Source organism: Bos taurus, chromosome 12 (genome assembly GCF_002263795.3).
Source record: "Bos taurus isolate L1 Dominette 01449 registration number 42190680 breed Hereford chromosome 12, ARS-UCD2.0, whole genome shotgun sequence".
NCBI lineage: Eukaryota > Metazoa > Chordata > Mammalia > Artiodactyla > Bovidae > Bos > Bos taurus.
Window position 1 is genome coordinate 41,697,792 of NC_037339.1, and position 13,812 is coordinate 41,711,603.

At 36.7% G+C, this 13,812-nt stretch overlaps 1 long non-coding RNA gene across 1 annotated transcript in view; it reads left to right on the forward strand.

The window, feature by feature from the left end:
• The first annotated feature begins 11,272 nt into the window (after positions 1-11,272).
• The window catches only part of LOC132346714 (uncharacterized), a 52,135-nt gene continuing 49,595 nt past the window's right edge, over positions 11,273-13,812 (forward strand). Inside the window, exon 1 of the long non-coding RNA XR_009496627.1 lies at positions 11,273-11,449. This is a non-coding gene — a long non-coding RNA (uncharacterized lncRNA). The remainder of the gene's footprint in view (positions 11,450-13,812) is intronic.

Here is a 13,812-nt window from a genome sequence, read left to right on the forward strand (position 1 = left end):
CTCTCAAAAGTCTTCTCCAACACCACAGTTCAAAGGTATCAATTCTTTGGTGCTAAGCTTTCTTTATAGTCCAACTCTCACATCTATACATGACTACTGGAAAAACCATAGCCTTGACTGGACCTTTGTTGGCAAAGTAATGTCTCTGCTTTTAAAATGCTGTCTAGGTTGGTCATAGCTTTTTTTCCAAGAAGTAGGCATCTTTTAATTTCATGGCTGCAGTCACCATCTGCAGTGATTTTGGAGCCCCAAAAAATAAAATCCATCACTGTTTTCATTGTTTCCCCATCTATTAGCCATGAAGTGATGGGACCGGATGCCATGATCTTAGTTTTCTGTTGAATTTTAAGCCAACATTTTCACTCTCTTCTTTCACTTTCATCAAGAGGCTCTTTAGTTCTTCTTAGCTTTCTGCCATAAGGGTGGTGCAATCTACATATCTGAGGTTATTGATATTTCTCCTGGCAATCTTGATTTCAGATTTTGTTTCATCCAGCCCAGCATTTCACATGATGTACTTTACATATAAGTTAAGATTCCTCAAACCATATGCATCTGTAAATAGATCCGTGATTGCTGTTTTACTTTTATTCTTGCCCTAAAACATATCTCATCATTGCTGTTCATAATGACTCCATAGTTACTTATTAATGTAATCTTTTAGAGCTTCTTATTTATTGTATCACCACCCTATTTGCAAGTTTTCTCTTAATTTCTTTGATCAAGTGTTTAAGTGCTTGATTCTTCACCTTAATTTTTTTTTTTTTTTACCTTTCCCCTGTTCCCGTCCCAAAATATAGATTCCTATCAAACTATATGACTTCATATTTCTTAGATAACTCTTCCTCTGTGCCCTTACCCAGGTCAATGTTTTCTCATTTTCGATTACCTTTCCTTCACTGCTGGTCTGGTCAATAGAAATTTATTATTTATTTTTTAAAGTATCAGCAAATTAATGTATATAATTTTTACTAACACTCATCTTTCCCTCCCTATTTTGTTGTTTTGTGTATATTATCTATAGAACATGCATAATGAATTATTTTATGTTTCAATTATATAAACTTTTCTTTTCATTTTATAAATTATAAAATATTTGAAAGCCCCACTACTGTCTTATATGTCCTTATAACCATAACCTCAAGTATATTTTATAAGTAATGTTTTTTTTTTTTCTTGAAGAGTAATAATGTGCATGAGTTTATCTGAGAGATGTCTGCTCACAGAAATGAATCAGTTTCCAGATGAAAATCAGACAATTTGACCTGTTTTTCTCCTAAACTTAACATTTAAATGTGGAGTATATACTGCACTGTGTTGTATTCCCAGTTTTATGTGAATGGATTATGACAATTTAGAAAGCAATGTGAATGTAAGAGTGATAACCTTGAAACATAATTTTTGAATTATTTTTTTCATATTTACAAAAGGTTAAGATGTAACTTTTTGAGAAATATATATATCTGGAATACCAAAACACACATTTATTGAAAATGTTCTACAGATGAAGGGGCAGAAAAACTTTACAAGAATTTATTTTTAGATGATTATAAGCTAAACCTGAGATTAATGGATAGTTTACTTAAGAGTACTTGGGAGGGAGGAGGGAGGAGGGTTCAGGATGGGGAACACATGTATACCTGTGGCAGATTCATTTCGATATTTGGCAAAACTAATACAATATTGTAAAGTTTAAAAATAAAATAAAATTAAAAAAAAAAAAGAGTACTTGGGGAAAAAAAATCTTGGTAATACTCAGTAGCCTAATGTCCCTAAAAATTTCAAGGAAAAGGGGTCATTTTATAATCAATATATTGTTTAACTTATAATTGGGTAAAAATGAGAAAGGAGCATGAAAATATCCTCAGACTGACGTCTTTTGCAGGAAGAATCTGGCAGTGGCATCAGGTACCAGCTGGCGTTTATGCAGGCTCCTCCTGGGCCAGAAGCCAGGAAAGGATTGCAGTAATCTAATCCTGAAATAACAAAAGCGTGAAAGACCACTTCAAGGTCTAATTCAAATAGACACAATTACAACCTAATAGGGGTTTCTTCAAGAGAAAGGATGATAGAATACTTTCCCTAGGAAATTAAATATTTTAAAATAAATCCAGGAAATATAAAAAGCTATATTTTATGATTATTCATTTCTACCAGCAATTAAAGCATTTAGCTCAATAGAAGAGGAAAAATTCAAAATAAACTACAATATGAAAGATAATTAATATGAAAAGGGGCATATTGCAGCTTTGATTATTTCTGTAAGTATTCTTCCACAGTTCATGGTTAATATATGTCATATAGTTATACTGTACATAATCTGGCTGGCTAAGTTATAGGAACTAGGCAAATGTATACTGCTACTGACTAACCTTTTTGCTATTGATTGGAATTTAACCCTACTAGAAATACTTTAAAATGTGCAAACATAAAAAGCAATACATTACAATGATGAATTAACAGCTAAAAGCAAAATATTTGTGATAAAATGAAAAAGCATATTTTAAAAATCCAGTTGTATAACACAGACTGAATAAAGAAGACGATAAGAGAACTATTTCGTCAATAAAAATTGTAAGTTAATGCTACAATGTGTGATTGCAAATTGCTCTGATTGAAACAGTTGTATATATTATACTCAATGTGAGTAAGTGTGCGTGTGCTCGGTCATGTCTGACTCTTTGTGAACCCATGGACTGTGGCCTGCCATGGTCCTCTGTCCATGGGATATTCCAGGCAAGAATACTGGAGTGGATAGCCATTTCCTTTTCCGGGGTATCTTCCTGACCCAGAAATCAAACACAGTCTGGTCTCTGGCATTACAGGCAGATTCTTTGCCATCTGAGCCACCACCAGACAAGCCAAAATTTGCCAAATGATGGTATGAAATATCCAAATGTTTAAACAATTAAATTTGAAAACATATCTGTTCATCTATTCCTTCTTAAAAAAGAAGAAATAGAATCTATTGTATTCAATCATACCTAACAATTTCTAGTCACTAGACAATCAACTTGGAAATAGGGATTATGAGACTATAAAAACAGATCAAAATCTTAATAGATGCTTGCAGCTTCTATTTAGTGAAAATTTCAGTCATTTTGAAAATTTACAGTGGAACAGTTCTACATTTACTTTTGTGAATTTTATGTAGAGCTTGAGGATCAATATATGAAATATTATTAAAGTCATACTAAGGTTAGCACTCAAATACAAAAAAAAAAAAAGAGTATAAAAACAGCTCTTTCTAAAGAATGTAGAGAAACAGAAGAGAAGGGGGAAAAAAAAACGCAATAAGCTGAGTTCAAGCACATAAGCTCAGGAAGAATCGAAGTTTACTGAGTAAAGTGGTTAAAGTGTTCCCCCTGGACTGTTGTAATGAAGTCATGAAAGTAAACTATTTCTGGAGGGAAAAGTGGGTCTTTGATCTATACTTCACCCCAAAGCCTAAGGGATGCAGGTGGATTATATTTTGAAAGCAAGATCAGAAGACTGTCAAGAAACAACCAAAAAAGCTACCAGGAAATAGTTGGTGTTGGCAAAGGAAAGAGATTTTCTCTTATTTATTCATATTATCAAAGGAGTCAAGATTCCCTGACTCTCAGGACAGTCTCTGATATAGATAAACCAGGTTCCTCTCATCTTATCTTTTATCATTGATTTTTGAACCTTCAGTTTCATCATCAGAAAATCGCTTTAAAAGGTAAAACCTTCTATTTTGGGGAGTCTTGCTTTTGAAAAATCAAAAAGTAACAGAAGCACAATAGATTATCATCAATGATCTAACTTCCTTCAGCACCTAAACAGGGTAACTGTTGATTGGTAGGTGTTCTATTGGGAACTATAAACCTCAGGTCTGTTGTTAGACTACATGTCTACCCTTCAAGCCAGGAAGATAAATTTTTTTATTTTTTTCTGCCTTTCAAATATGGCTTCTCAGGTGGTGTTAGTGTTAAGAATATGCCTGACAGTGAGCAGTGCAGAAGACACAAGAGATTTAAGTTCAATCCCTGGGTTGGGAGATGGCAATCTGCTCTAGTATTCTTGCCTGAAAAATGCCATGGACAGAGGAGTTCATGGGGTCACAAAGAGTCAGACACGATTGAACACACTCACACACACCTTTCACATGTTGCCGGAATTTTGCTGACAACATTGTCTGGAAACATGATTCCTCTTTGTCAGTATGGATTATAATAGAAAAAAAAATTCAAGAGGACATAGACAATAATTATATCAAAATACAGTAATTAGAAATACATAGTTGCTAGTTAACAATCAAAACAATATAGTCAAAAAATTGTAACAAAATTTAGCTGCTGGATGTAAGGAGCACAGAAAGACCCATAACTTTTTTTTTTTAGTCTAGCAGTACATATTGACTAAAATCTGGAGAGGAAGAGAAGGGAAAGATTAACATCAAGAAAAAAAATGATTTATAATACTGAATTTATTCAGTATTATTTAATACTGAATAATATTTATTCAGTAAATTCAATATTTATTCAGTATTTATTCAGTAAATTCGATGCCAAAATTACTGAGGGAGTATTTAAGATCCCTCTATTTTTCTGCCTCCTGTATTATTTCTATCTTGGTATGGGAAGAATTATACCATTGTTGAGCACTGTTGATTTATTAAACAAATGGCCTAATAAACTTTCTTTCCACAAAATTACATGCACTGGATAAGCCTGGGCTAAATAGATGCTCTATCGCTTAAATTTAATCAGTGGTAAAGTAATACATAGGAGTGAAAGGAGAAAGCAGTCCATTTCTACAGTTTGTAAAGAAGCCACGTTAAATTCTCATAGATAGCTCATTTCCTATTTAAGAATAGATGTTTTTTCCCTAAATTCTGTCATATAATTCACATAATTCCAAAACATTCCTTTGTGTATACAGTATGCAGTATAATTATTTCTATTTCCAATCAATCTTAATCATACAGAAATTGTTACTAGAGAATGGATACTCAGAATAGACGACCAGGGAAATGTAGACGAATCTGTAATGTGATGGAAGAATAAAAGACAGTGAGATTCCACTAAATATCAGTTCTGAACTTACTTAAATATTTCATAAATCTGCTATCCTTGAAGAAGACTGATGTATTATAGGAATCAGATGACAAATATAATTAGATTTTGTATTGATATCCTTTATCAAAACATTGTCATTTCCTCCATTTATGAGTACATAATAGAAAACATATACTCAGCTCCTAGAAAAATTCTAGTATTAAATTATAGTCATTTTGATTTTAGAGCTTAATAGAACATTTTGAATCTCTATCTATTATGCACATTCCTGAATAACTGTTTGAAACATTCAACTGTAAAGACTTTCATAATGAAGTAAGGCAGTGGCTCCAACTCCAACTATTGTTCCAGATATGGGCTTTTCATAAATTGATAAGGCCTCTGTCTCCTGGTATATGGTTATCAGCTTGACAGAGATTTAATCTGCAAGGAACGTATATAAACATAAACACATGTATACATTAAAATAATGTGTATGTGTATAATATATATACACTATATTGGCAGATTGATTAAAGTTGATGAGCCAGTTATACAGAAATATGGGGTTTATTATAGATACTAAACATATGCAATTGGGGGGGAGGCTGTTGGAGAAGTCTAAAAGGCTGTTACTTCTGCATACCACGTTAGAATTTAAGTCACCATGATAAATGAGGCTGGTAGTCATAGGGTAAAATGGCAGAATGCATGGAAAACCAAAACGCAAAAGGGAAAACTGAAACATAACAATATGGAACTGTTAAGCACAAAATGAGATGATGAATGAAAAACTAGAATTTACATATAACTGGTGGGGTTATGGACCTGACTCATTACCTCATGAAAGGCCGAATGGTAAACGCTGAGAATTTGTTAAGGCAGTTAACATAAAATAGGCCATGGTGAGAAATTTTTCACCATGGAAATTGGCAGATTCTTCTAATTAGAGATTTTATTTTCTGGAAATCAAACTTCAAAACTTTATTACTATATCACTGCATCTACCTCCAACCACTTCCTACTTCAGTGTTACCACTGACAGAGCCACACTGCTGCTTAGCCCAGAACTCCAAAAAGCTGAAGGAGAAAATCTGTGGGAGCTGGAGCTGCAACCTGGGTGGTCCCACCATCAAGGGGATGAGTCAGCAACAACATGTGATCTGATGTAAGCAGAACACCTTGCCCTGACCTTCAGAGCATAAAAGCAGCCACAGCTTCACTTCTTTCTCCAAATCTTGCTCAATGTTTTGTACTATAAACCCTATTTCAGCAGTATTCAGGGAAAATAACTCAAGAAAATGTAGTTTCAACTAAGTAAGGTGACAAAGCACAAAGCTACTACACAGTCAGACACCATACATTTGCTATAGCTCTTTTCCATTCGGTTTCAGAGACATGTTAAATCTTTGAATATGTACAGTTCTGTAGAATTGCTAATCATCTATCATGCTAATGACACTGTTGATAGAATCTGAAAAATGTGGTATTTCGATTTCCAATTAGGAGTTTAAAATAAACCCTCTTGGTGGCCTGGATCACACTTACAAATAACACTGTGGTAGACTGAGTTTCATTTCCAATTCTTTGTTTCCCTTTAGTACTACAATAAGCCACACACTGGCAGTGGTTTCATTGTGAGAGGAGCACATTTCCATTTTCCCAAGCCATACTTTTGGGGAGGTCATTAACTTGCTTTAGCCCAGTGAAATGTGCACATCAACATGAAATACGTGTGGATGTTTGGACTTAGTGCTCTCATGCTTCTGCTACTGGAAAGTGAAAGAAATACTCCAGACAGCCACTATCCATGATATCTGGGGCTGAGGCCAGCTGAGCCCAGCTGAAGCCAGCTGAGTTCATGAAAATTTAGCCAACCTGCAGATTTGTGACTTGACGGAGAATCATATTAGCTAAACCAGAGAGCTATGGGAAAGAAGATACATGCTTATTATTGAATATTACTGATTTTCCAGTGGTTAATAAACATTATTGTGACAACGGGTAACTAGCACAGCTACTTTATAAGGGGGCTTTCTTTTGGTGAACAAAACATACTTGAAATTAACTGAAAAAAATGGCTTAAACACATATTTGATAAAACTTGATTGTAACATATCAATTTGAATGTAGACAAAGACATTTCCGTTTAAAATGTTGAGAGTGACAGGACTTCCCTGGCAGTCCAGTGGCTAATACTCCATGTTCCCAGTGGAGGAGGCACAGGTTCAATCCTTTTTCAGGGAACTAGAGCTACATGCCACTACTAACTGTTTGACTGCCACAACTAAACATCTGGTGCAAATAAACAGATATATATTTTTTAAATATTAAGAGTGAGATTGGCTTTTAGTTTTGTATAAAATTAATGGTTTACTTACTAAGTCACTCCCAAAATTCAAATTCAGTGCTACTATCAATGAACTTCATAAATATAAAGAAGCAAATAGCCGTCTTTCCAGGACAGTGTGAAAGAACAGAATATGCATACAATTGATGGTAAAGATACAGCATCTGTAAATAGACATTGTCAGAGGCATTCTACCTGCGCCAGCTGTATGAAAAATGGGCACAACTTGGTATCTGACAACACATCACTGTGGCCTCTCTCCGCATTCAGCAGACACCTTCTGCTTAGAGTGGCAAGAATCACCTCTTTCATTACTTTTTTTAACATCATCCTTATCTTTTGACCTGAAATCAGTGGAAATAGCCTTATAAATATTTTTTTTCTCAAATCTCTTAAGGATTTATATTACTTTCTTAGCTTTGCTATAGCAAATCACAACACACTAGGTGCCTTGAATCAATAGACATTTATTTTTACATAATTCTAGAGACTAAAGGTGTGAAATGAAGATGTTGCCAGAGTCATGCTCTCTCTGAAAGCTTTAGGAAAGAATCATTCCTTTTCTCTTCTAGCTTCTAGCAGCTTCCAGTAACCCTTGCCGTTTTCTCACTTGTGGCTGCCTTCTAACATCTGCCTCTATCTTTAAACAGTTCTTTCCTCCTCTTTATAGACACTAATAACTGGATTTAAGGTCTATCTTAATTCAGTACAATCTTACTATAACTAATTACATCTGAAAAGATTCTATTTCCAAATAAGGTAAAATTCTTAGGTTAAAGGTGAACATGAACAGACTCTTGGTTCCCCTAAAATTCCCACACGCATTCCACGTGCAAAATACATTCACTTTGGCTCAATGTCTCCCAGTCTTAGCCTATTTCAGCATTAATCCTTGCAAACTCTAATCTAAATGACATCAACTGAATATATTCCAAATTTCATCATCTATATCATATATGGATGAAACTCTGGATATAAACTACCCTGGAGCAAAATGTTTCTCCATCTGTGGACCTGTAAAATCTAGGAAGCACAGCATCTGCATTCAAAATTTAACAATTAAACAGGCATAATGTAGGCATTCCCATTAGGAAAAGGAGAAAATGAAAGAAAAAATGGGATTAATGCTCCAAAGCAAGTTTAAAATCAAGCAAAGCAAATTCCATTAGATTTTAAGTCTTTGGAATAATCTTTTGTGGCTTTATGCTCTGTCTTCTGGGACCTTGGCAGCAGGCTTGGCTTCACTCTGCAGACCAAACCACATATAAAACTTTTGTCTTAATTGAAAACATTATTATCACTAAAGATTCTGGGGGTTGACTCGGCACAGCTTGCAGTACTTGCTTGGATTTTTCATGCTGTTACAAATAATCTGCCGCTAGAGGCACCTTAATGCTGGACAAGCCAGTTGGTTTGTTGAAAAGACTGATAATTAATATTTGTCATCAGATCAGATCAGTTGCTCAGTCGTGTCCGACTCTTTGCAACCCCATGAATTGCAGCACATCAGGCCTCCCTATCTATCACCAACTCCCGGACTTCATTCAGACTCATGTCCATCGAGTCAGTGATGCCATCCAGCCATCTCATCCTCTGTCATCCCCTTCTCCTCCTGCCCCCAGTCCCTCCCAGCATCAGAGTCTTTTCCAATGAGTCAACTCTTCGTGTGAGGTGGCCAAAGTACTGGAGTTTCAGCTTTAGCATCATTCCTTCCAAAGAAATCCCAGGGCTGATCTCCTTCAGAATGGACTGGTTGGATCTCCTTGCAGTCCAAAGGACTCTCATGAGTCTTCTCCAACACCACAGTTCAAAAGCATCAATATCTGTCATAGGACGGGACTTTTGCTAACCATGATATGGCCTCTCTGTGTAGCCAGGCACTTGAAAAAGGGCATCCATGTTCTAAGAACAAGAGTTTTGAAAATTAGAACTCTCAGCTACTGAGAAAATGAAGGGCTAATTCCAGAACTACTACTGTGCCACTCATACCATATGGAATTGGTCTTAGCAGTTACAATCCTGCTCAGATTCAAGAGGGCTGAGAAGCAAGAGCCATATCTTGATGGAGGAGTTGCAAAGTCACATTACAGAAGAGCATATCAGATCAGAGCTACTGTTTGGACATCCTTTTAGTCATACCAGTTAATTAATATATATGTACACATACATATGCATATCCTATGTTATCTTGTTATATACTATATAATTTTGGTATACTAGTAAAGATTTTCCAGAGAAACAGAATAAATAGTGTGTGTGTGTGTGTATATATAGATAGATAGATAGATAGGGAGAGAGAGAGAGAGAGAACTGACTCATATGATAATAAGGGTTGAGAAGTCCCATGATCTGTTATCATTAAGCTGTAGATTCAGACAAGCTGGGGTGTAATTCTCATCCCATTCCCAAGGCCTGAGAACCCAGGGAATCTCTGCTGTAAATCCTGGCCCTAGGGCAGGAGAAGATAGATGTCCCAGCTCAGCAGAAAGGCAGGAAGCAAAAACGGCAAACACCTCCTTTCTTTGCCTTTTTGTCCTGTTCAGGCCTCAATGAGTTGGAGGATGCCCACCCACATAAGAAAGGACAATGTACTTTGTTGATCCACAAATCCATACACTAAACTGATCTGGAAACACACTCACAAACATTCTCAGAAATAAAGTTTAATCTGGGCACCTCTTGGCCCAATCAAATTGACACATAAAATTGACTATCACAGTGGGTCACATTTTTTCTCCAACATCCAATGAAAGATTTTCTTTTTTCCAGTCTTCTGAAGGTTTTCAGATCCCACCCATATCTATAATTCTAATACAAATTTCACATGATTTGTTGATCTTTTTAAAATACATTTTAAATACATCTCATAAAAACATCTCATTCCAGAATGGAATTTCTGGAATTTCCAACTATTATTGCATGCCAATTACCCTAAAATTTAATAGGTTAAAACAATTATTATCTTCTGTATTGCTATGAATTGTCTCAGTCTAGCTAAGAGGCTTTTCTTAGCTCTCTTATCCATTAGGTGACAGATAGGACTGAAGCCACCATGTAGACTCACTGATATGGCCTTTGATGCTGTTTGTCACTCAAGAATCTCAGCTGGAACTTTCAGCCATAGTACTTATCTTCTTAATGTGGCTTAGTCTTGAAACAGGATGGCATCTTTGTTCCAACTGTGCTGTTCTATGTTTAGTCATTCAGTCGTGTCTAACTCTTTGCAACATGATGGACTGTAGCCCACCAGGCTCCTCTGTCCATGGGGATTCTCCAGGCAAGAATACTGGAGACAGTTGCCAGGCCCGTCTCCAGGGGATCTTCAAAGCCCAGGGATCGAACCCAGGTCACCTGCATTGTAGGCAGATTCTTCACTGTCTGAGCCACCAGGGAAGCCCTTGTTCCATCTGAGAGTATCTCAAAAGTTAACACCCCAAATTATGAGAAGCTGAAAACTTGATTGAGGACTACCCCCAGAACAGGCAAGGTGACATTTTTCCTGACATATCTGTTAAAGCAGTCCCAAGGCCTGCTTATATTCAAGGTATTGGAGAAATAAGCACACTTTCTTGATGAAAGAATGATAATGCCACTTAGTATAATAGCACACAAGAATGAACATATGGTTGTGACCATGTCTGTAAAAGATGATTGAGGAAGTGGTTGCTCTTGTGAAAGAGATCAAAAGATAACTGCCATGGTCTCATGTTTTTGTCCCTTCAAAACTCATACATTGAAACCCTTGTCACCAAACATGATGGTATTGAGACATGGGACTTTTAGGAGGTGCTTAAATCATAAGACTGGAACACTCATGATGGGATTAATGCCTCATAAAGGGGCTCCACAGAACTCCTCTGTCCATTTGATCATGTAAGGATACAATGAGAATTCTGTGACAAAGAAGAGAGCCCTCACTCAACTCTGCTGGTCTCACTCTTCCAGCATCCAGAACTGTGAGAAATGAATTTCTGAATCTTATAAGCTATGCAGAGTAAGGTGTTTTCCTATAGTATTCTGAATGGACTGGGAAGAGTAACCATCTAAATACATTACCATTTCACTTGGGGCACAGAAGGTATTTCTAATTTCTTTAACTTTTAGGACTGACTATAGCACTGACATAGTAGAATGAACTTAGAAATGTGTCTACTACTTCCATACTTAATTATTTCCACTGTGCTATTGATTACATTTTTTTTTATTCTGGTTTTAGTTGGCTAAGACAGTGATACTCAGGGAAGTCTGGGAAACAACAATATGTTAAAGACCAAAGAATCTGTGACTCTGTGTCTTTTAATGAGTGTGTGGATTGTTGTTGTTGCTTTTCAGTCACTAAGTCATGTCTGACTCTTTTCGACCCCATGAACTGCAACACAGCAAGCTCCTCTGTCTCCAATATCTTCTGGAGTTTGCTCAAATCCATGGCCATTGAGTAGGTGATGCTAACTAAAAATCTCATCTAAAGCTATCCTCTTCTGATTTTGCATTCAGTCCTTCCCAGCATCAGGACCTTTTCCAATGAGTCCGCTCTTCACATCAGGTAGCCAATGTACTGGAACTTCACCAACAGTTTTTCTAATGAATACTCAGGGTTGATTTTCTTTAGGATTGATTGGTTTGATCTCTTTGCAGTCCAAGGGATGCTCAAGAGTCTTCTCCACCACCACAATTTGAACACATCAATTCTTCAACACTCAGCCTTCCTATGGTCCAACGCTCACATCTATTCATGACTGCTAGAAAAATCATTAATACTCTTGCCTGGAAAATGCCATGGATGGAAGAGCCTGGTGAGCTGTAGTCCATGGAGTTGCTAAGAGTCGGACACAACTGAGTGACTTCACTTTCACTTTTCACTTTCATGCATTGGACAAGGAAATGGCAACCCACTCCAGTGTTCTTGCCTGGAGAATCCCAGAGATGGGGGAGCCTGGTGGGCTGCTGTCTCTGGGGTCTCACAGAGGAAGCCACAACTGAAGCAACTTGTCAGCAGCAGGAGCAGAAAAATCATAGCTTTGACTATAGGGACATCTGTTCATAAAGTGGTGTCTCTGCTTTTTAATGCACTGTCTAGGTTTGTCATAGCTTTTTTTCCAAGGAGCAAGTGTCTTTAAATTTCATGGCTGCAGTCAACATCAGCAGTGATTTTGGAGCCAAAGAACATAAAATCTGCTACTATTTGCAATTTTCCCCATCTATTTTCCATTAAATGATGGGACTAGATGTCATGATCTTAATTTTTTGAACGTTGAGTTTCAAAGCAGGTTTTTCACTCTCTTTTCCACCCTCATCAAGAGTTCCTTTTTACTTTCTGCATTAAAGTGGTTATCATCTGCATATCTGAGGTTGTTGAAATTTCTCCTGGCAATCTTGATTCCAGCTTGTGAGTCATCCAGTCCAGAACTTTGTGTAATGTACTCTGCATATAAGTTAAATAAGCAGGGTGACAATACACAGCCTTTTCATACTCCTTTCCCAATACTGAACCTGTCTGTTGTTCCATGTCTGGTTCTGATATTTCGTGACTCATATACAGGTTTCTCAGCAGACAAGCGAGGTGGTTTGGTATTACCAACTCTTTAAGAATTTTCCACAGTTTGTTGTGATCCACACAGTCAAAAGATGATGCTAAAAGATGATGCTCTAAAATGCTGCATTCAATATGTCAACAAATTTGGAAAACTCAGCAGTGGCCACAGGACTGGAAAAAGTCAGTTTTCATTCCAATCCCAAAGAAAGGCAATGCCAAAGAATGCTCAAACTACTGCACAATTGCATTCATCTAACATGCTAGTAAAGTAATGTTCAAAATTCTCCAAGCCAGGCTTCAGCAATATGTGAACCATGAACTTCCAGATTTTCAAGCTGGTTTTAGAAAAGGCAGAGGAACAAGAGATAAAATTGCCAACATCTGCTGGATCATTGAAAAAGCAAGAGAGTTCCAGAAAAACATCTATTTTTGCTTTATTGACTATACCAAAGCCTTTGACTCTGTGGATCACAATAAACTGTGGAAAATTCTGAAAGAGATGGGAATACCAGACCACCTGACCTGCCTCTTGAGAAATCTGTATGCAGGTCAGGAAGCAACAGTTAGACTTGGACTTGGAAGAAAAGACTGGTTCCAAATAGGAAAAAGAGTATGTCAAGGATGTATATTGTCACCCTGCTTATTATCTTATATGCAGAGTACATCATAAGAAACGCTGGGCTGGAGGAAGTACAAGCTGGAATCAAGATTGCTGGGAGAAATATCAATAACCTCAGATACGCAGATGACACCACCCTTACGGCAAAAAGTGAAGAAGAACTAAAGAGCCTCTTGATGAAAGTGAAACAAGAGAGTGGAAAAGTTGGCTTAAAGCTCAATATTCAGAAAACTAAGATCATGACATCCATTCCCATCACTTCATGGCTAATAGATGGGGAAACAATGGA